Source organism: Apus apus, chromosome 1, assembly GCF_020740795.1.
Source record: "Apus apus isolate bApuApu2 chromosome 1, bApuApu2.pri.cur, whole genome shotgun sequence".
Classification (NCBI taxonomy): Eukaryota; Metazoa; Chordata; class Aves; order Apodiformes; family Apodidae; genus Apus; species Apus apus.
In genome coordinates this window covers 105,988,532-106,010,448 of record NC_067282.1, presented here as the reverse complement: position 1 = coordinate 106,010,448, position 21,917 = coordinate 105,988,532, and the positions used below count along the sequence as shown (strand labels likewise).

At 41.2% G+C, this 21,917-nt stretch overlaps 1 long non-coding RNA gene across 6 annotated transcripts in view; it reads left to right on the top strand.

Annotated features, from left to right (window-relative positions):
- Positions 1 to 21,917, top strand: part of LOC127388821 (uncharacterized) — a 35,611-nt gene that overhangs the window by 4,130 nt on the left and 9,564 nt on the right. Inside the window, exons 2-6 of one of the 6 annotated variants that reach the window (XR_007890459.1) lie at positions 1,718 to 1,797; positions 1,904 to 1,982; positions 5,255 to 5,438; positions 6,049 to 6,155; positions 20,524 to 20,673. This is a non-coding gene — a long non-coding RNA (uncharacterized LOC127388821). Of the gene's footprint in view, positions 1 to 1,691; positions 1,798 to 1,903; positions 1,983 to 5,254; positions 5,439 to 6,048; positions 6,156 to 20,523; positions 20,674 to 21,917 lie in introns of those variants that run through there. The other 5 variants (XR_007890457.1, XR_007890458.1, XR_007890454.1 and 2 more) reach the window with 5 other exon arrangements.

The following is a 21,917-nucleotide window of genomic DNA, read 5'->3' as shown; positions in this document are numbered from 1 at the left end:
AAAACTGAATATATTCTGAATCCAATATGTTACAAATATGTTCCTCTCGTTGCCTTGACATGTTTCTATGTTTTCTCATGGGTCCCAAAGCTTTGTTTCTGAGAAAACTTATCCATCACTTTAAAATAAATTTTTAAAACACTGAGTACTCCATAGGACAAAAGTCAGTAGGGGTAATGAAAATGTGTCCCAGGGCCTTTGATTTCTTCATGGTTAAGTGAACAGTAATGTCAAGACACTGCAGATCAATCAGAGGCTAAAAGTACAAAATACAAGGGAGTCATCACTTCAGGTAGAAGGACTTTTAGTCATGCAACAGATACACAGGTACAAAGACTCTGATATTCTTTTGTCTCAGCCTCTCAGAAAAAGTGCTTTAGAGTGAATACTGCCCATGACAGAAAAGTGAGGAGGTTAGTTATTTTTTTTTCTGTAATATCTATTCTCTGCTTCCAACATAAGTAAATATTGCCATTTATCCTGTACTTTTGCATTCACTAGGCAAGGTAATACCAGCAAGTTAACCTATGAGACTCGCAGGCATGGATTATGCAGCTTTTTTTAAATTCTCCAATTAAAATGTTTTCTGGAGATGTCTATGAAATTGCATTATCTCCCTCTAGTGACTGCTTCTGTCTCTTATCTCAGTTTTAAAATGAAGTTTTCAGGGATTGAACATCTTTCACATTTTGTATTGCAGTCAGACCCAAAGCCTGAATTTGCAGATACATCAGTGTATTGGCATGTCAGAGACAATCATTTAGGCTGTGATAACCAGGGCATATTGCATATTATTTAAAAATGTGAGTTTAGCACATAATTATGTTTTTATTTATTTCTTAATGAGCTTTTTACACCTACTTGGGGCTAGACTTGATATAGAATCAGTGTGCAAGTTGCTCTTAAAATCATAAAGGCAAAATAATGACATGGTGTTTGGCTTACATGGACATAATTGTATGAAAACAATGAATTGTAGACAAAAATTATTGAATTAAAGGGGAACAGTCCCTCAGGCAGGCTCCTCTGTTAAAAAGACAACTCTGAGGTTGCTCCAGCCTTGTAGTAGCAGTCAGGTCAGAGGAGAAGACCCACTCCTCTAACCTCAATTGCACAGTGGAGTCTGTGTTGGTAGCTCCCTGTGCATTCCTTGTTTTTAACCTGTGGTCAGCACTCAAAACCTATGTAGCTCTGATGAGAAGAAACAACGACCAGTGTTCATAAGCTGACCTTTTTTGAGTTCAGATATGTGCAAAAACAAACTAGAAAATGAAGAACAAGGCAAAAAGCACTGGGTTATCCCATCATGTATTGTTGTGATCTCTGCTGAGAGATTACTTCAGTATATTGGAAAAAGGAGAAAAGTAAATGTCAGGTCTTGAGAAAGAATATCCTCACCCTATCTTTAGCAAGTTCATTTCAGTGAAAGAAGCCCTGAACTGAGAGGCATTGTAATCATGGCTAGTCCAGTTGTCTCATGTCTCATTAATCAAATCCTCCTGTGACTTGCAGTGGCCATAAGCCTGCAGTGGCTCTCAGTGCAAGCTATGTGCTGCAGACATGACGCCATTCAAATACTGCTTTAGCTGTAGTGATCTTGAATAACTACATGGAAAGAAATGAAGCAAAAACTAATTTGGCCTGTGTTACCTAATACCATCTTCATTTTACCCTTGTTTTGATTATTTTAGATGGCAGTTTTGCCTTCCTTTCATAGGTGGAGGTTTGTGCTACTTATTTTGCCATATGAGTTGATACAGCACAGAATCACATACATCATCCTTCTTCCTCTGCCACGTAAGTGCTTCTGACAGAACATGTTCAAAACTGGTGGCATGCATTGACATTTTTCAGACACTTTCAATAAAGATCTGTAAAACTGCACATGTATCTTTTCTTTCAGAACAAGATTACGAAAAAGACCCTAACATGGGAGAGCAACGTTCTGCAAGCATCTGATTTAAATACACTAGCAGTTGAAAGTAAACACAACTTACTTTTCTAACATCTATCCAAATCTGGAGTAGTATTTTTGGACTGGTTTGTGGTCTCAGTTCTGAAATTCAGTTCTGAAGATATCTCACTAAATTAATAGGGATTAAGGCTGAGGCAAGTTGCTATACAGGCTCTGAGCTGTAGGTTAAGTATGGTTGGCCACATCTGCTGACCTCCCCCCATTGTGGGTGGAGGTCCAGATGAGGTGCAGTCTAATTCTCTTCGCCTCCACGTGTTTGTTTTTCAGGTGCCCAACTCAGGCATACCAACTGTGAGTATCAACAAATAATAATAGTTTGCTCTCTCACAGCAATTTGACACAGAAAAGACTTTACCAAAAGGAAGTATTGCCACAGTTTCACAGATGAGAAACCAGCTAGAGCAGAGACAGGCCAGTGAGAGTACAGTCTGGGTTTCCCAAGCCAAACAAGAGAATCACTCTCCAGTCCTGATGCATTGTGTATGTCTTTCTACTAAAAGGTGCTGGCAATGCCTTTTGTGCTACACAGGGCCTGATGTGCATCTCTAAAAAGCTTCACATTGACTCATCTGTAACTTAAGCAGTTTTTTGACAGAAGCCAGAGTGCTAGACTCTGAAAAGCTGTGTAAGGCACTGCTGCTTAGCTGCCTTGTCCTACTGGGCCATGTCAATACGCTGGATTGGCTTCCAGAGCAAGAATTTTTTCCTTTCATCAGGGATCATCCAAGAAGTTGCTGAGTTCATTCATTCCATTTGCCCTGACACCTGGTGGCTCAATTTGCAGATATGTGCTGTAGCAGTTTCCCACCAACTAAATCAGCATACAACACAAGGCCTAATCCCTCTGTAAGCATTTATAGTCTGTGTGTTCCCTGGCCTCTCTTCTGTGTTAATTTTCCTGTCAGGTTTAAATGGTGTTTCTGACCCCACACACAAAAAAATAGTTTCTCTCCAGTAAAAGAAGATCTGGTAGTTGCAGCACCAGATTGAGATTCAGGAGTCCTATTTTCTGCAAGTGCCATTGGACATGCTGGATGATCTTGGACATGCTGCTTCACCTGCCTGTGTTGCTCCTTATCCTTTTGTGGAAAAAGGATATGATGATACTGACCTTCGTTATGAAGTACTTTGATCTGACAATGTTAAATGCTATAAAAGAATGAGACATTACTAATTTAAGCAAGAAAGCATTTTACCTTGGCATATCAAGGTCTTAAGCCTCACTGTGTCCTAATTTGCAGCTGGCAACCTGAATGGCTGATCCAGGCTCTTTGGAGCTCATAGTTAATTACAAGACAGATCAGGGTTTCTGCTGAGGCAGGTTGTCACTTCTGATATACAGAGACTTTATTCTGTGTAAGCAAACCTCTGTCTTTACTGGAATCTTCCTTGTGTTTAGGGAGAAATGAAAATTCTCTATCTTTTCTCTGCAATAATCACCCTATCAGAGTAATGGTGGCATTTCCCTTCCTAAGACCAGGCTTAGTACTTCATCTACCAGGGCCCATTTGTTCAGCTAGAGCAGGAATCAGAAAGCTGGTTTACAGCATCCCCACCAAGTGCTCGCAGAATACCAGCTTCAGAAGCATGTCATACTTTTCAGCTCCTACTCATCTGCAGAGAATTCAGGTTGTTACCCCATTTGCTGGCAGGTCTGATTTAAAACATGCTTGTCCAGGAGGACGCAAGAGGGCACCTTGCCAAAACTGAGACAAATACCCTATTGACAGAGATCAGTAGGATTTCAGAGGTACAGATTATGGCAATAAGTAAAACTGCTCAACAGTTTCAAGTGTCATTCTCTCAAGTGCCCGGTCGCTGTTGGGCACTGTGTCATTGCCTTTTCCCTGGCCTCCTGCAGGTCTGGGTCCTCATAATTTCTTTTTTCAATGAGTGACCTTTGCTTTCCTCTTAATCTCCAAGTGACAGCAGTGGCACAAGGGCACCACTCGGTAGCTGGAGAGAGGATGAGTGTTGGAGCATTTCTTGTGCCTGTCTGACTTGGGGTAGCCAGAGGAAGCAACCGAGCAGTAAACTGGCTTAGTCCCTGTCACTCAGTGGAAAACCATGGTCTGTTCCTCACTGTGAGTATGTGAGCAGAGAAGCTGCGAGGTGCTGAAGTTCATTTATCATGTTTGCAAAATTCCCTGTTGACCCCTAACGAGTCTCCACCATTAATACTCATCTCTTACAGCACTTGAGTGAATAGATTTCTCTGGCAGTGATCAGGACATGCTGCTGACACCAGCATGAACCTCTCTGTCATACTTCATTTTTTTACTACCAACACTTTCCCTTAATTCCCTGAAACAGCTGGATCACTGTGACTTAAATTTAAAATCAACAACAAGACACAACTCAAAGCAAGCCTGCAGCCTGGAAAATTTTTGTGAAAATGTTAAATCTTACTAAGTCTGAGCATCTGAAAACACAACATTTAAGCCTGGCAACATTAGCTACAGGAAAGACTATCAGGCATAACGATGACATTGGGTTTCAATGCCCAATTCATGCTCAAAAATGGGAACTGCAATGAACTTGTACTAAAAATAAATAATTTGTCCTGTTCACTACAGCACTTGGGAAAACGGCCAGGGCAGAATGAAATCGGCAAGACCAAAGGGAGATGTTAAACCTGACAGCTCAGGGCTGTTTGTTTGGTTTTGGATCCTCACTTTTCCCAGAGAAGAGATTCCTTTGAAAAAATGTATTAAAAATGGAGGAAAAATGGGGTTGGCCATTTTGTACCAGGGAATATGTTCCTGGATGTGCATGTTAAATTGGATGCAGATAACTGATTAGAAAGACCTCTGGCCAAAACCATTATTATTATCCAAGTACAAGGAGAATAAATTACAAGGCTCCTCAGGCAGCTACAGTAAATATGAAGTTATGCATACATTAATGTACTAATGATTTATGCACCTGCCCTTTACCTGTAAATCCTTTTCTGTGGGAATAACTCTGATTTCCAAGGACTCAGCATATTGAAGCAGACTCTCTTCATTAATAATTTTACCTTGTTTTCTTCCTCTTTCATACTGACCTCTTTCCCCACATTTAGAAAGGCAATATTCAGTTTGTCACCTTTCAAATGTTTAAAATTCAGTGCTTTGCAATGCACAGGGTTTGAAGTATAACTCAATACTACCAAAACATGGATATTCTCCGTTTCTCTTTGTGATACACAGCATTTATTTCTAGCCCCAACAGTGTTGATGTAGATCTTAAATCCAACACATTCTCTTGATCAAAAAAATTGTTCCTGTTTCTTTTTAGTTCCCAATAGCTCCTTAAGGGTAGATTCAGAAACTAAAGGATGATTAGGATTATGCTCTGAACACCCAGTGTCAGAGGGACACTACTGCCTGTGGACACTGGCCTCCCCAATCTTCTGGCTTCTGGTGAAACATCTACAAACAGCAGGGCAGAGCTGGCACCATGGCTTTCCAAGTGGGCTGAGGTAAGATTGCTCCTCAGCATCAGTCTGGCCAAGTGCCACTTATAAAAGTATACTAAAGCATCAGTGGATATTTTGCTTTCCATCACTGAGATTAGCTTTGTTGAAGACCCTCCTTTATTATTTTGCACATCATGACCCAGGACAAACAAAATAATTTGTTTTCTAGGCAGAGGGGAAAAAATTGCTTCAATAATAATTTTAAAACATTCTTAGCTTTGTGCATTTTTATTTGGTACATCCTTTCTGTGGCTTCCAGGGTGGAATACTCAAAACATCTGAAACAGATAAAGAATTGTGGCAGTGTAATATGGCTACATGGCACTTGGCTAGCACTGAGAGCATCATATAAGTACTTGGAAAGAGTATATGAAAGTTTTATTGACACTAATTGGAGATGACTTGCATGCTGTATTTTTCTTGATGTACCTTACCAAGTGAGCTCCAATAAAATCTTTATACCCTGCTACTCCCTAAAGCCTGATACATATTTTCAGTTAAATGTGAGGAACTGAGTGTCAGTAGTATAGATGGAGCAAGGGTCACATTGTTAAGTATTCCTAATATGCTGATTTATTTCCTCCTTCTCTCCATATTCCTTCTCTGCTTTTAGCCTGGACAATGCTTACCCTACAGCAACTCTCTCTATAAGGAGTATAATGAGACTGGACTTCATATCCATGACCTGCAATTCCACTTCAGCACAACAGTTTGTATTAGGTTTGTATTTAACTGTTTTGAGCAGCAATAATGTAGTAAAAAGTGCATATTTGAATAAGCATAGCCTTGCACAGGATGTGTCAAAAACCAAGATCATACAGTTTATCTTCCACAAGGAAATTTTTTTGGAAATGTAGATTCAGAAAGGACCACCACTGTCCCTGCAAACTGTTCCACAGGCTGCTGATTGAGCGAAGTGAATGGGGTTTGCATTATGCTGCAAACACCTAGGCACTGTAGGGCACAAAGTATTTGCCATCACTTCTGATAGAGTTTGAAGCAAAATATAAGCAAAGCAGGTGTAATGTGGCTCAGAAAAAAACCAGAGCATCACATTAGGCCCCTGTCATAGAAAGGGATGGGTTGGAAGACACTGGAAACCCATGGAGGTGGGTGACTCCCCGTAGTACAGAGAAAGAAGAAAACTTGATCATATAAAATTTTTTCCAGATTTTTTTTTTTTCCCCCAATAAAATATCTATTTTATCTACATCCAACCTGACCCAATAGCTGCATTTTGTGGCATTTGAACTAACCTCTCAGGAAAGCTTTAGCCGTGTTTAGTGGCTGGTCCTGTTGGTGTTGCAGCCACCAGGGGACACCTCAGAGCCGGCATAGCACAGCAGAGCTGCACCGACCCCTGAAAAGCAGCACTGCTGAGACAAAGCACTGCCTTCAGGCTTCCTTAATTTCAGTCAGCGCTTTAAATTGTCCTCCTTTTTATTTATGGTAACTGATAAATAGGGATTCAATTTCTTCTAGTGACCTAAATTGATTAGCATAAAGTTTATACTATGTTTAGTGCAAAATAATTATTTGGTTCATAATTAAATACAAGGTTATTATAAAAAGCCATCAGGTCAGTCAGGAGGGATTGTAACACAAAAATTGTAAGGGAAGCCAGTTTTTCCTTATGCTCTGTTTGTTTTGTCCTTGAGGCCAATGCTGGAACTTGTATTTTCTTCCCTTCAAAGTAGTCAAATGTTCATGAAACAAAGTGGCAAATTTTGTCTTTACTGTGTACAAATGTGTATCCAATTTCTTATTCTCTCCTGAGCTCAGAATACAGTTGTATGCATTTATCTGCAGGAAAACAATTTCAAAAAACGTTAATATATTTATATCATGTAAATTATAAATTATCACAAGTTTTATTTAAGGCTGGTCCTTTGATCTTCCTTTGGCTTTTCAGTTAAAACAAGAAAAGTAGAAACTAAAAAAAAAATAAAGGAACATGGGTTAATTCACTTTAGAAAGAGTACACATTTCTTGGACTGCAAATTTAAAGTTTTAAAGAAATTTTTAGAAGCTTCTAGGATTTTTATTTTGTATGTGGCAGAAATTCTAAGAAAGTACGTTTTTAATGTCCTAAAGACCATGATTTTGAGATCCTTTGCAGCATGCATGGCTGCAGATGTGCAACTCCACAGTACTGCTGCTGGGTTTTGTTGGCAGATTTGACTCAAGGATCATACGGCAGGCTGAGAAGCTTTCATGAGCATTTCAATCTCTGAAGTATGCGGTGACTTGATTTCAGCTATATTTACCCATGTAGATAATTCACAAGTCATGTCTGGGGGCTTTTTCTGCCTTAGAGTTTTGAAGAAGGCTTTATCATAAACCAGTAGAGCTCTCTAAGAGACTTCCAATTCATTCAGGTCTGTGCAAGAAATGCATGTTGCTGGACCTCACTGGGAGAAACTCTCAGTATAAAACCTTTAAGTCAGTGTAAAAGGATGGTTTGGAGGTTTTACTCCTCTCTCTTGAACCAACCACCAGCTTGCTCTTTCAGGGCATAAATTCTGCTGCCTTCCTAAAAATTGTCTTGCTGGCCATATTTTCTCTGCACTCAAAACAATAGTATCATGACCTGGACATAAGCCCAGGGCCTCAGCCATTGCCTGTAAAAGCTAGTGGGAACTCCCTGGCCACCGGCAACAGCTTCTCATTTTAGCTTTCCTTCCCTTCCTGGGCAGGAGGTAGGGGCTGAGTGGGCTGGGCTGGGGTACACATCCTAACTCTTGTCCTTATTGACATCTCTCACCGCAACAGTGACACCCGTAGCACCCACCAGCTACAACAAAAAGCACAGAGGAAGCACAGTCCTTCCCAAAGCAGCAACTATGCATCCCCCATCCCCACAGCAGAGCATCCCCTGAGCCCAACTTGCTGATCACAGCCTTCAGGCTCAGATACTGCTGTGATGGGCTTTAGTACAAAACCCTGGCTGATGGGCAACAGACTGGGAATAAACAGCAAAAAAAATTTTTTAAACCCAAAAGCAAACAGCTACATGCCTCTTGGGGGTGGAGCTGCCTGAAGAAGAAGACCGTGTTGTCAATACTCACAAGCTTCATCCTGGGCTTATCGATCTGGGCTTATCTAGGAATTAACCATCTCCATTAAGTATTCATTGTTAGCACAAGGGTTACTGTGTTATTTTAGACAAAAGCCTTTTTTGAGATTTACTGCTTGGCTCCTGCTCTTCTGAGTTCTCTTTGATGCAGGGAGCAGAATCTGCAGCTTTTCAAACTTCTTAATGACAACAGTCTTAGCTGGTTACAGATATTCACATGGCAGACCTGTAGGCTGCCAGTGTACGCACAGACAGGTAATGTCTGCAGAACTGGCTCAGTAGCAGCCCTGGCAGCCCCTTTTAGCAGGATTAAAACATTTCAGTAAACCCAATGAAACTATTTAAGAGTGTTGTATTTTTTTTCCTTAAGCAGTAGTTTTGAAAGCATTCACCACCTCAGGAAGCAGAAAAGCTGTCTTAATTCAAGAATCATGAGAGAGAATAAGACTAAATAAAATTTAAAAAAATAAATAAAAAGTCTGGAACAATGAGTTTGTGGTATGCCTCTGAGTGAACTAGTGGCAGACCCTCTAAGCAGAGAGCAGTCTCTGAAGAGGCGTGCGAGGTGCTGTGAAGCATCTGAAGGCTCCCATTGCAGCTGACAGCAGCAGAAGCAGCAGGGGATAAAAGGGCACATGTGATCTGTGTTTGCTGTAAGCAGCTGGAATGGCAACATAAAAACAAATGGTTGCTTGCTCATAGGTAAGTTGGTGGAACATGCACCAACTGTTATTCTTTTCATTCAGTGTACTACATTTTTTCTGCCCATTCCCCAAAGGTCCTGGCTGGTTTGACTTCCTGCCATCCCTTAGGCCCTCGCTGTGCCTTGTCTGGGCAGCAGCCACCAGCAGCCCCTGAAACTACTTCTGTTCACAGAAGGGTGGAAGGGAAGGACAGTCTTTACTAAATGTAATTAACATTTATGAGACGTGTGAGCTTGCATATGCTAACAAAGGTGCTGCAGGCAAGGGAGCTTTGTGCTGATCGGTGTGCCCAGCCACCAGTGCAGATCAGGGTATCAGCACAGCCACTCTCTTGCTGCTGTGCAGTTACTTGGCTGTGCTTTTGCTGCCTTTCTATCATGTTCTGGCTTGGTTTTATATCTTGCAAAAATATTGGTACTCTTGCATATCAAGGTGTTTGAGAAACACTCAGTTCCTTATCTGGGAATTTGCTGACATCAGGGTTTAGTGATCACACACCCAAACGTGAGTTACTAACTCCAACCTCTGAACATTGTCTTCACCATGTATGTAAGCAAAGAACCCACTCAGCAAACAGCCAAGGCAGGGAGAATAACTATGCAGCCTTTTTTCAAGTTAAAAGTGCTCTCAGTTGGGAAATTGCAAGTGTGAACCTTAAGAGAAATAAAATGCCCTTGGTAATGTGTGCTTCAGGGTGAATGTTGTATAACCTGTGACCACTGAATGGCGTTATGGATCTATGGACTGCCTCATCTTCTTTAGCAATAAATGTTACTGGGACAGCAAAATAATGTTAACTTTTCTTGCCTAAGTAAAATAAATCTATATGTAAAATAGACTAACAAAAATAAAGTCAAATTAAGGAAACATAAAACCCTAAGGGATTAATTTGCTTTAGGCTTTCATCCAAATCCTCTTATTCTTTCCCAGGATGAGGCTCAAACAAAGCAAAAGCTAAATGTAATAATTGCTATTACAAGTTGATTTTGAGAAGTGATTATTCTAAGGCAGGCTGCTGCATATCTCCAGGAAAGAGCATCCTGAAAATCTTGCTTTATTTCCCTGCTTAGGCACAAGATTCATTCATGCTGATGTCTCAAAGCAATACCTTCAGAGTGTAATGTCAGAAATGTATGCTTCTCTGCAGATATTGGTGATATCTGATCTCACCATCATCCTCTGGCATCCCTCAAAAGACTGCCTAGACACACCAATACAGCCGATTAGAGCTTCTGCATTTTAATGCTCTGTTGAAGCAATATGTGTCATCAGATGCTGAATCTGCCCTGATGGGTGTGATGGGGTACTGAATCCTTACTGATGTGCCCCACTCCTGGCTGCCAAGAGGCACAGCAGAGCTGTAACATAGGCTGATGGATGCAAAGGCTGCAGAGAAGGATTGCTGAGCCCAGTGCCAGTGGGAAGCCTTGCAGGACCTCACCAGTAGCATGCAATGCACCCAGACTGGAGCACATGGAGAAGGCAGGGGGGAAGAGGGTGGGCAGAGAGGAGACTCCAGGCACACGATGTCCTGTCTCACCCAGCAGACTCAGGAAAGATGAATATCCCCCATGGGCTGTTTATAGCACTTGCCACTCACAAATATGCATCAGGCCAGAACCGACCACAAACATGGCATAATTCTACAATAACATCTCCTGTTCTTTTAATTCTGAATTGTGCAATTCTGGTTTTAGGAAAAATTACTCTTTCACTATAGAAAACAGTAGCACAGAAAAGATCAGTACAGAAAAAAACAACAATAACCATGCTGATAACCATGATTTACTGTAGTGTTCCTCAGCAGCTGCCACCAAAGAGGGTATTTTTCAGCTGTCATTAAGTATTTGAACATAGCAAGAAGCTAGAATGGCATACATATCTTGCAAGGATTTTTTTGTCCTTCTGAGGGATTTGCTACAGATGCCACAGAGACACTGGAATTTACTTTATCCTCTCTTCAGTTGGGTGTAAGCAGGACATAAAAGCAAGTCAGGGCAACATGACCTCAGAAAGTGCTTCCTCAGAATAAGAACATTTTAATTAACCATGATCTCTAAAGGGAGTTTTGAAAGTTCACATACAGTTACAGTACAAGGGCAATCTGACCATTTTGGCTTTTAAATGAATTTCCATGTAGGGAGAGACCAAGGGAAGGAGGAGGAGAAAGAAGAAGCCCTTTAGAAACAGGAGGGAGAATTAAGATCTTTACTGATCAGATGCCAGGGACTCTCATCTGATGGTGCACATCCAAACCAACCAGCACTGAAACCAGAAATATTTGAGTTCATTCCTGCTGATTCTGTGGACATTGCAATTTATCAGGTTAAGAATACTTTTAAACACATTAAAATATAATACTTAAGACACTTTCCTCTTTTTGCATTCATCTGATTGTATTACCAGCTCTCTGTACTCTGCTGTACAGAATACTCACAGATTTCCTTCGTAGATGCTCCAGTGCGTGTGCAGTGTTCAAGAAGAGCATACCAGTCAGCAAGGGGTGTGGGTAATGCTTCAAAATGCTCAAAACAAGACCCCTGCTGACTGACTGCCAGAGGCAAAATCTAGCAGCTGATTGCAAAGCATAACAACATTATTTGTGTTTCTTACTACTTGGCTGGGGCTGGCATGATGACTTCTGTAGGGACACAGTACCTGAAAGCCTGAGCTGGTAAAACCCATGCAGCCATAGCAAAGCACAGAGCAGCCTCAAGCTGACACCCAGGGAATGAGAAAATATTCTGTGGCTGTGAATTGCTCCTTTGTACCATTTAAAAACAGGCTCTGAGAAGTTTTTGAGGCCCGTTAAGGCCTCCTTTTTTAATTATAAAGCAGCATACTTCAAGCATGAAGATCTGGCAGTGATGGGGCTGCATTTGATGCAGCTGCTGCTTCTTGTTCCTTCTCTGCTCTGCCACACTCCTGGGGCACCTTGTCTCTGCATGGGAGGGTCGTCTTACCCATAGCTTTAGAAAGGGGGAAAATAATGGTTAGGTGGGTGGGGGAGAGAGAAGAAAAGCCTTCTTTTTGCACTGGGAATTGTTTTTGGAAACATGGCATATTTACAGCCTTTTTACAACCCACCAAATCAACCAAGCATGCTTTACAGGGCCAGGTCAGAGACAGGTCCCCAGCCTTATCACAGTGCTGACGTACTTCTCAGATGAAGCCAGACACTACATTACTCCGCACTGTGGCCTGCTTGTTTCTTCTCAGGGTGTTTACGTTGCACTGGAATCACCCTTTGCTTTTTGCAAGGGGATGATGAACCTGAAGCTGATGCAAATATAAAACAATATTACGGTCCTTAAATAGTTAGAGAGGAGCTTGCATCACAGCGTCAGGCACACCAAAGGCATGGAAACTTCCAAAATCCCGCTGTTCAAGAAAGGAGGCTCTATATATAAATGCTCCAGAGTACTGCAGTCAGGGGTGGTAATTAACAAATACAAAAACAACATCCACGACCCTTAGGAAACACATAAATTTAAACAATGCAACCAGCAGTTTAATTGGAACATCTTCTTTGATCCATCTTCCTTTAAGCCAAACTCTTTTCACACTATGTATCTGGGGGACACAGCTCCAAAAACTCCGAATGCAAATGAGCGTGTGCAAGCTACACCGAGTTTCAGGGTCTTTAGAAGGACCATGAAAGTGCCCTTTTGGGGCGCAAATAAAGGCCCATTTGCCAAATCCATTAGCAGGAGCGGATTAGTGCGTATAGGAAGCAGGATGCCTCTTTGGGGAAAGACAACTTTTAAGCATCTGTCTACCAAGATACGCTTCCCAGCTGTTATGATGGGTATTCAAGAACATTGTGGACATGACAGGGATTCAGTCAGCCTTTTTAATTTCTGCCCAGGGATCTGCTAGGTACTATTGCTACCCACAACACTCCTCAAGTAGATGGAAAAGACCAGGAAGAATGCAGTTTCCCTGATTTCATTTTCTTCCTGTCAGACTTTTACAACCAGTTTATTTGGCTGATGGTCAGCATGTGCTGCCAGAGACAGGGCATTAGTGCTCTGCACCTCCAGCTCCTATATCCCATGTTTGATCTGTTGGGTGTTTGGTGTTGGGCTGCCACTCAAGAAGCAGACACTTCTGTTTCATTTGTGTCTCTCCCAGCACAGCAGCCATCCCATAGGGGGTGTATAATAGTTTCTCTGTGGATAAAAGAAGGAAGCAGAGAAGGGTTACATATTACAACAGTGAATGGGGCTTATACATATATCTTTCACAAAAAAAAACCCTGATAACCCAATGACTTTGTTGCACCAATCTAGCAGAGAGGAGGGTTTTATGTCTAGAGGACAATAGAAGTCATGCTGAACACATTCAGACTTTTTTGATCTCAAACCTGTTGTCCCCTCTGCATAAAATAATGTTTTCTAATATTAGCTGGAGAGTCCTTCCCTTTTTTTTTTTTTTTTAATACAATTTTAATGAAGCTCCTGCTAATGAGAACTCTGTCAAAAACTTCCAGTTATTACCACAATACCCCTTGGTGTTTGTGGGGAAATGGAGCGCTGGAGTATTAATTGACCTCCTGATAGTAAAGAGGAGATAACAGAATGAGGATTAAAACTGAGAAGCTGTTGGAGTCCAGTGCTACCTTATTGAAAATAAATCTCTGAAGGTTATGGGAAGGTCATCAGGATGACCTAAAAAATTTCCTCTACAGGGTAGTGAAAACAGCTGCATTAGCAAAATACCTTCATTTCAAATGCTGAGTTTATCCAGAAGTCAAAACAAGTTGTCCTCCACACAAAAAAGAATGAGCTGGATAAAGAAGGAAGGACTGCTTCTTGCTGTCCATAAATGCCTACAGGTCACATGAATGCAGACTACTGTACACTATGTTGCTGAGAAAATATTTTTGAGAGTTGTTTTCAGTCAGTTTTGTGATAAAAAAACAACCAAACCAACCAAGCAAGCAGAACCCATTAATTCATCTGGGAGTTTATGGACTGTGGCACTGCTCCAGCCTTGCCATCACTAGTCACAGGTGCTGCCACCCTGGCACCTGTCTTTCCTGAAAAGAGTAAATTATCTGAGGAGGAGTAAAATTTCTCACAGGAGGAGAACAGGAGGAACACACATCTGAAAAAATAAAAGCCCAAGAGAGTAAGAGTTACTTTACAGAGTTAGATGAAAAACCTATGCCTAGAAAAGTATGTGGCAGATGGTCCATGAAAATGTACAACCAAGTAGCTGTTGACTTGCTTTGTCTATAAATGCTGAGTTTGATCCCTCTATTTCACATAGTTAAGGGCTTACATTACTGTAGTGGACATATAAATTATAGGACAAATAGCAATTTATACCTAATCTCTGCCCTACATTTTTGGAGGTGTTAGGTGGGAATGTGTGATAGAATAGCGTTTCTCCCCTTGGGCAAAAAACTGTAATCAGTTGTGCTGCTGGCACAAGTTACACTGGTCATTGTCAGCTTAATAGGAATCTGTAAGAAAGCCTTCCTGTACATCACCCCTCAAATCTCATCTAACTGTGCCAATCAGCCCTCTAGCCTTAACTTCTTTCACTGTTTTTAAAAGTTACTATATTTTTTGTGGGACAGTCTTAAGTGTAGTAACAAGATGGAAATTAAGGTCAAGAAGAGCAATGTAGTCAGAGATATCCATCCAGTTGAACACATCTTTAGCAATTCTGTGCACAAATAACAGGATAAGTTTTTTATATATTTAAGCTCTTTGCACTGGTTAATGACAGAGTCCAGGTAGCGTCCACCTGCCTGACTCATTGCACATCAGAATTGCCGCATGATAGAGAGCTATGAAAATACATCACATGCACTGAAGAAGTGAAAGAAGGAAAACTCCCAGCATTGTGCAAATTAGACTCCCTCCATGGCTGGGAAAAGATTGAGCTTTCAGATGGATCCTGGAAAAGTATGGTGAAGGAACTTTAACCAGTGGCTTTCTCTCCTCCAAGCAAGAGCAGCCCTATTGTCCACACTGCCTCACCACTGGTCACAAAACATAGTCCCTGGGTATAAGGGCTGCATTAGGCCTGACCGTGACCCAGGAGCCAGGAATATGGTACCCCAATCTGCTTTGTAGTATTTTGAATGAGGGGTGTTAGTATCAAATAGTCCAATTCAGATAGCCCCCTCCCAAACTTTCAGAAGTTTATGTGAGCTGTTTGAGTTTCATGAATAACACACTTGGATTATCAGTCTCAGAAAAAAAATATCTGTTTTCCTTTCCAGTTTACATGTCTTTCTGCCTACAAGACCTGATTCATCTCTCGCTGAAGATGATGGGAATGGTCTGAAGGGTCTTTCCACATTCTGGCTGGAAAATATACAGTCTCATTCATTCTGTAACTTGGGCTTCTGTAGAAAACATTAGAAGGTTAGATAAAAGTGACCTGCTAAAGTGGCCATCATTTCAATAGGGCTAGGTGGATACATCTCAGCAAATTAAATGTGCTGAGGACCACACTCTGGCAATGAGCTAATTAGTAAAGAAGAGTCTGCATCCACACTGCTGGTCTTTCTTAGCCTCCCAAGCATGATAGCCATACACAAACTGTGTCATGGGGATGATCCCTGATCTGTCCTAATTTGTAGCATGAGGGCACAGAGTACAGACAGTATTAGTTACCCCAACCCAAAACTGTCCCAGAGACTGTTGTAATAGTTTAAAAGCGCATGGGACTATGTTGTGATGTCCAGAAGCACCTTCTGGTGTTAAATAGTATAGATATATCCTCTGGCTGTTTAAGTTGAGACCCAAGCATAGGTCTTTCAATACAAGCTTAAATTACTATCTTTTTTACTTTATAATGGTGGAAATTCTTACTAGATGTTTCATCTTGGCCTTTGTGAAGTAAAGCTCTATTCTAAAAGAAAGCTCAGCCCACATATTAATCAGAGGCTCCCCATTTACTGTATTTCTCTGTAAACCATCTTGTTTGGTTTTGGTTTGCTTTGGTTTGGTTTTGTTTTTTGGTTGTTGTTTTTTTAAAGGAAAAAAAAAGGAATTTAAAAAAAAAAAAAAGGAAGGTGCCTGTGCTTTTTGCCACTCTTTAATTCCATTTAATGTGGAACTTGACACAGGACATAAAAATGCAAATTTGTCCATGATGAATAGAAATAGAAATACTGTGGCTGACAAACTCAGTCTGTTAATTCATGCAGGGTGTTTCGTGTAAGGATTTGGAGATGACAAAGATGTTTACAGTCCTGCTGAGGATGTAGGATCCTCAAAGTCATCTGAAACAAATACTGGGAAAAAAACCACCACAACAGACTGTAAATAAGCCCCATAGTTTGCCAAGAGTAAATTCTATAAATATCTTGAGAGCTATTCTGTCAATACTCATTTAAATATCAAAGCTGAACTCATTCAGACTTTTTGAGTAGGATAAAATTACATTTGACACAGCCAGTGACTGTAACCAGACATGATATATTTTTCTGCATCACCTCTGGTTCGGTGATATATAGGGGCACTGTTGAAACAGCAGATTACTAGAGAAGTTAGAAGCACTATAAAAGACAGTAGGATAATGCCAGTTTGTGATCCCAAGCTACGTGACAGAATGAGTACACTTTTGAAGGCTTCAGCATCAACCAGAATAGAAAAACAGCTTTTAGTATTTTAGTAATAGTGTAACTAACAAACTATCTCTAGCCCATGTCAAAGTACTTTATGTGCTATAATAACATCAATTAAAGTATAATAATGGACTTAATGTGGCCCATAGTGGAAAAAGAAAATAATGTGGATGATCTTGTCATGCCCAAGATAAAAATTTCAACAAAAGGCACTATAATGAACATAATGCTGAATATCCTTAATGTAATATGAGTTAGAAATACGCCAGGTTAGAAAATATTGTGGATAAAGTCAAAGCCGTGTCCAGAATGCTCATCAGCCACTTTGCCTCTTTTGAATGCATAAATCTTTAAAGACATCACTAGCAAAAACCAGTCATTGGCCCAGGTGGATTTGAGCTGCATTTCTGAGCAAAGATCCCATAATATTCAGTCTTGTAAAAGGCAGGTCATCTTGGCAGTTTTTTCCAGGAGCTGCCTCTTCCAGTGGTTACTGTCAAGTCAATCTGGCATAGCAGTAACAACAGCAGCCATTCTGTGTAGCCCTGGGACCCTGACACAGTATGGGCACTCCAGGATGAGGCTGGTTACTGCTGGCTTCATGTCACCACTCTGGTTTGCCTGTAATCCTGGCTCTTTTAGAGACCAAGATCGTTTTGCCTAGTCTTGGACATAAACCTTGGTTTTCTGCTGGAGGCATGTCTTCATTAGGGGGACATAAGAGGCAATGGTCAAACAGCACATTTTGGGGTCCAGCAGTTGGATGTCCTGTTTGACAAGCTAAGGTTTTCTGCACGTGTTGACCCTGCACAGAGCTGTGCTGTTGCCTGGGGATATGTGGTGCACCTTTGAATTGTGTTTGGAAACGCCCCAGTCTGCCTGTCTGCAAAATACAATACCAAAGTACTCTTGTGTAGATGTTTGTTAGCCCTCTCATGGGCTACAGATGTCTTAAGTATAGTCCTGTTAAAATATGTGCAAGCTGCCCAGTTATCTATTGAACATCATTCAGTTATGGCATATTTCCTTTTGATCACTGGCCTTTCCTGAACATTTTTTTTAAATCCAGCTGCAAAAATACGGTGTTGCACACTACTACTCCATTCAGTTTTTACCAGGCTAGACATAAAATACAGTATTCAGGTACCAAAGAGGTGACAGGAGTTAGGCTGAAGCAAAATTACAATTGGTCCAAGGGCATGAGACAGGGAAGCTTATCTGGTCTAGTTGTGATCTCAAAGATAAGGTGCTGAGGGAGTAGATAAAATGAGACCTAACTGGTTATCGAAGTACCTATAGCTGCATGTGTACTGTGACTGGAGGCCTAACTAACTTGGACAAGATAATTGCTGAAGCTATCTGCTCCCCCTCTCCCCTCCCCTGGTGACTTCCCTGTCAGATGATTTGAGAATTCAGAAATCTCAGCAACTAATCTATACCATCAGATTTCTGTCACCCCTGCAGTTTCTTTTTTAAATGGATATTGAATGTATACTGACCCTGAGGTGATGATGGTGCAGAATATTTTCAGGCTCTTGAAGGTCACAATAAATTTTGGGAAGCATTGTCAGCATAAAAGGGCTTTGGTGTTCTTTTACCCAAAGCTAGATATAAATGTGCTATGACCTTTATAGGGCTTGTATCAATGTTTGTGAACAATGCACAGCTCAGATGATGAAGAGCCCAGCACCTTTTGCTCAGTTTGCTGCTGTGTTACAGTTTGTTGGATGATAGCTGTATAGCTGCTACTGGGCAGAAAGCCTCTATAAACAGGCTGTCAAGTTTAATTGGACAACTTGGTAAATATGTTGTTAATAAATAAGGATGTGGTTTTGCACGGTGCTGAACAACTCTCCTTGGACTTACCAGAGGCTGCAGGAGCTCAGTACTTCACAGGATGAGACCCAAGGTTCCTGCTGTTGCTCCTATCAAATACAATTGCAATTTCACTATTGATGTTATTACCAGCAGGACTAAGCCTTAAAACTTGTGGAAGGCTTTTGAACCTCTTTTGATCTATGCACAGCATAACAGCAAGGCTCTCCAATGCTATTAAGTGTGTGTTGTAGGAAGGAGATTGTAACAGCCAATACAATGCAGCCGAATGAGCCCCATTCCTGAGTGTTTGTTTTCTCAGAGCCCTGGAGACTGGTAGTTATGGGAAAATCTTGAGTTCATTAAAATCAAAGATGCTCCTGGTGTGCGTGGTTGCTGAGAAAGGTGACAGGGAGTGTTGTCTGGGCAGAGAACAACATGTGTGTGTGTAAGTGTGTGTGCCTGCATGATAATATGCCCATTGTGATTTTTAAGAAAATTTAATGAATTCTAATAGACTGACTTCATGCTTTCCGAATGCTGCACAGTAGCAAGATGTGACTGTTTGTTAATAGGTGAAATATTTCGCTGATGGCTGAAGCAGGAATTTTTAGGAGATGTATTTATTAAATGATTAAAAATGTGCTATCAAGTCAAATGTGCTGATACCACTTCTGTAAGCTAGCCCATCTGCTCAGCCTGATAGCCCGACCGTGCATACATGAGTGATGCCAGCCCTAAGAAAAAAGGAGAGTCAGCATCCCCTCCTGGTAATGACAAATGCTGTTTACTCCAGAAAGGCATTTTTTTCAAGAGGAAAAGGAATAATTTCAGGTTTATGCCAGGCAGCAGGAGAGAGGGAGTCCCTTTATCCTGGAGTCAGTCACACAGCCCCACACTAGTGCTGAAATTCTCTTGGTCAGACCTGCCTGGGGATGTTCATTTCACAGCCCTCTGGTTCCATGAAGTTAAGCAATCAGAAAAGAATCTGATTTCTACCCTTAAAATTGCATTTTTCTTCAAACGTTTGCTTGAAAAGCTGGATCAAAAAAACAGCTGACTTTGCAGTCTGCTTGTTTTGCCATTACACGTCTCTGGAACTGAAGACAGCCTGAAACTAGTTAAAATGAACAAAGCCAGTGGACTTTGTTTCCCTGTGTGCAGATACCCAGAGCTTTCGAATGCCCCTGAGGCATTTAGGGGAAGTGTTCAGAGGTGCCAGGACTGGAAAATTTCCAGATTTACTGCAAAGAGCCAGAGAAGGAGGAGCATGGAAAATGTTCCCTGCAGCAAAAATATAGCCGATGAGCATCCTCTCCTCCTGAGGGACTGCAGGTGAGACATGCACCACTGCTTTGGGCAAATCCCAAATCTCACACTGGGGCTTTGTGGGCTTCAAGTGCTGCTGTTTTATACAGCACAAGTTTCAGGTAAAAGGATCACTGTGCTTGTTATCTCCAGCCTCTTTCACAAAGAGGAATACTTACCAGTAGTAATAGCACAAACAAACCAAGCTAATCTGTTTTTGCCATTCAAACATACTTAAAAATAATTACTTTAATCAACTTAATACTTGAGGAAGAAAAATCTATTTCTGATTTAGCAAATGCAAGACATTTTGTAGCACATTTGGCATGGTCTCCCAGCAGCTAGTAAAAGTAAATACAGCAGTGTCTTTTCAAGAAATGCATATTTTCTAGTGAAAAGTATCTGCTTAAGCTGGAACAGCTCAGATTCAGGCATCAACAGTTCATACTGCTGTGTGTCAATTTTCAAAGTCCTCATGTCTGGAAAGGCAGCTTCTAGCTGACCACAGCCACAGAGATAAGGAAGATTCTTGATGACTTTATGCCTTCTTCAGTCACTCTCTGAATGTTGGAACCACTTGCCTGTACCTTGCAGAACATAAAACATCTTCCCTCCGTTACCTGACAGCAAGACGAATCCTACCTGCTGACGTGATTGCTGCTTTCCAGCCAAGAATGCACTGATTTACTGAGCAAGTCATGTTCACAACTGACTGAGCCCTGAAATAAATCTTGTGTCTCTTTACCTCTCCTGTCTTTGAGTTCGGGGAAAAAAGACAGAATCACAATCTGAAGTAAAATAACACTATCAAATTACCACCTAGCAACCAGAAAGACTCTAAAATAGCAACATGGTCCTGTCTCATTGTGGAGCTGGACCACAGCCAATTTACGGTCTCCTCTCTGGTGTACTCTTACTTTATCCAAAGGTACCTTGGAAAACCACCTGTAACAGATTCCCAAGCAGTAGATATGAGTGGAGTCAGTTGCATGGAAAGGCTGACCTCATATATATTCTACAGCCCAAATATATTTTGAGGATGGCTTTGCCACTAGTGAAGATGTATTTAGCTAATCATGCTTGAAAGCCAGCCATATTTTCATTATGAGTTTAGGTTACGATTCTTATTAATATAAATAATTTCTAATAATATTACTTTTGGACTGAAAAAAGTATCTTCTTTGCTGTATAAAGCATAAAAGGAGACACCATCTTCTCCCATGTGCAGTTCAAGAGGACCCAAATCTGCTGAACCGTGAAAATTCTAGGCATGGAGATTCCTACTGTATCCAGCAGTTGCCAATGTGAGAAACACTTATACTGCTAATAAAAAACTTCTCAGTGAAGCATATTTTATTTATGTTCTTGCAAGAGTGGGTGACCCACAAAGTAGGCACACTGAGTGGGCACTTAGCCCGCCTTTTTATTCCCTGGTCCTGACCAAATTATCCCTCCTTTTTTTCCCCACTGGCTAGGTACTCCAAGGTTTAGAGCCTATGGGGTACGTCTAAGATTACCACCTGATGTTCTGCCCTTCTTTACCTGGTACCATCTCCCGCCTATAAGGCTGGCTCCATCTTGTTTGTTTCTCCCCTTTTATGGTGGGGTTGTACAAGCTTCTTTCCTTGAATTGGATACTAGACCAACTTTCTAACCACTATTCTGGGGTGAACTGGTTTTCTTTTGCCCAAGCACTGAAATATTGCTACACAAGCCTTTAGCCTTTGATTACATCTCATTTCTAAGAAATCATTTCCTCTACAGTTACACCTAATGGAAGACTGATGTAGCTTCTGCAAAGACAACATTTACAGCTTTCATACCAAGATGTCTCAGTGGGGTCACTCTCCACAGAAATCTCCTTTTCCCAGAGGACAGAGCTGATTCCCCCTTCTCTCCTCGTGGGTCTGCTTTGCTTAGCCACCCATTACAAAAACTGGACCAGAATTCAGGCACTTCTTGACCCCAATGAACTGTATTGCCTGCAC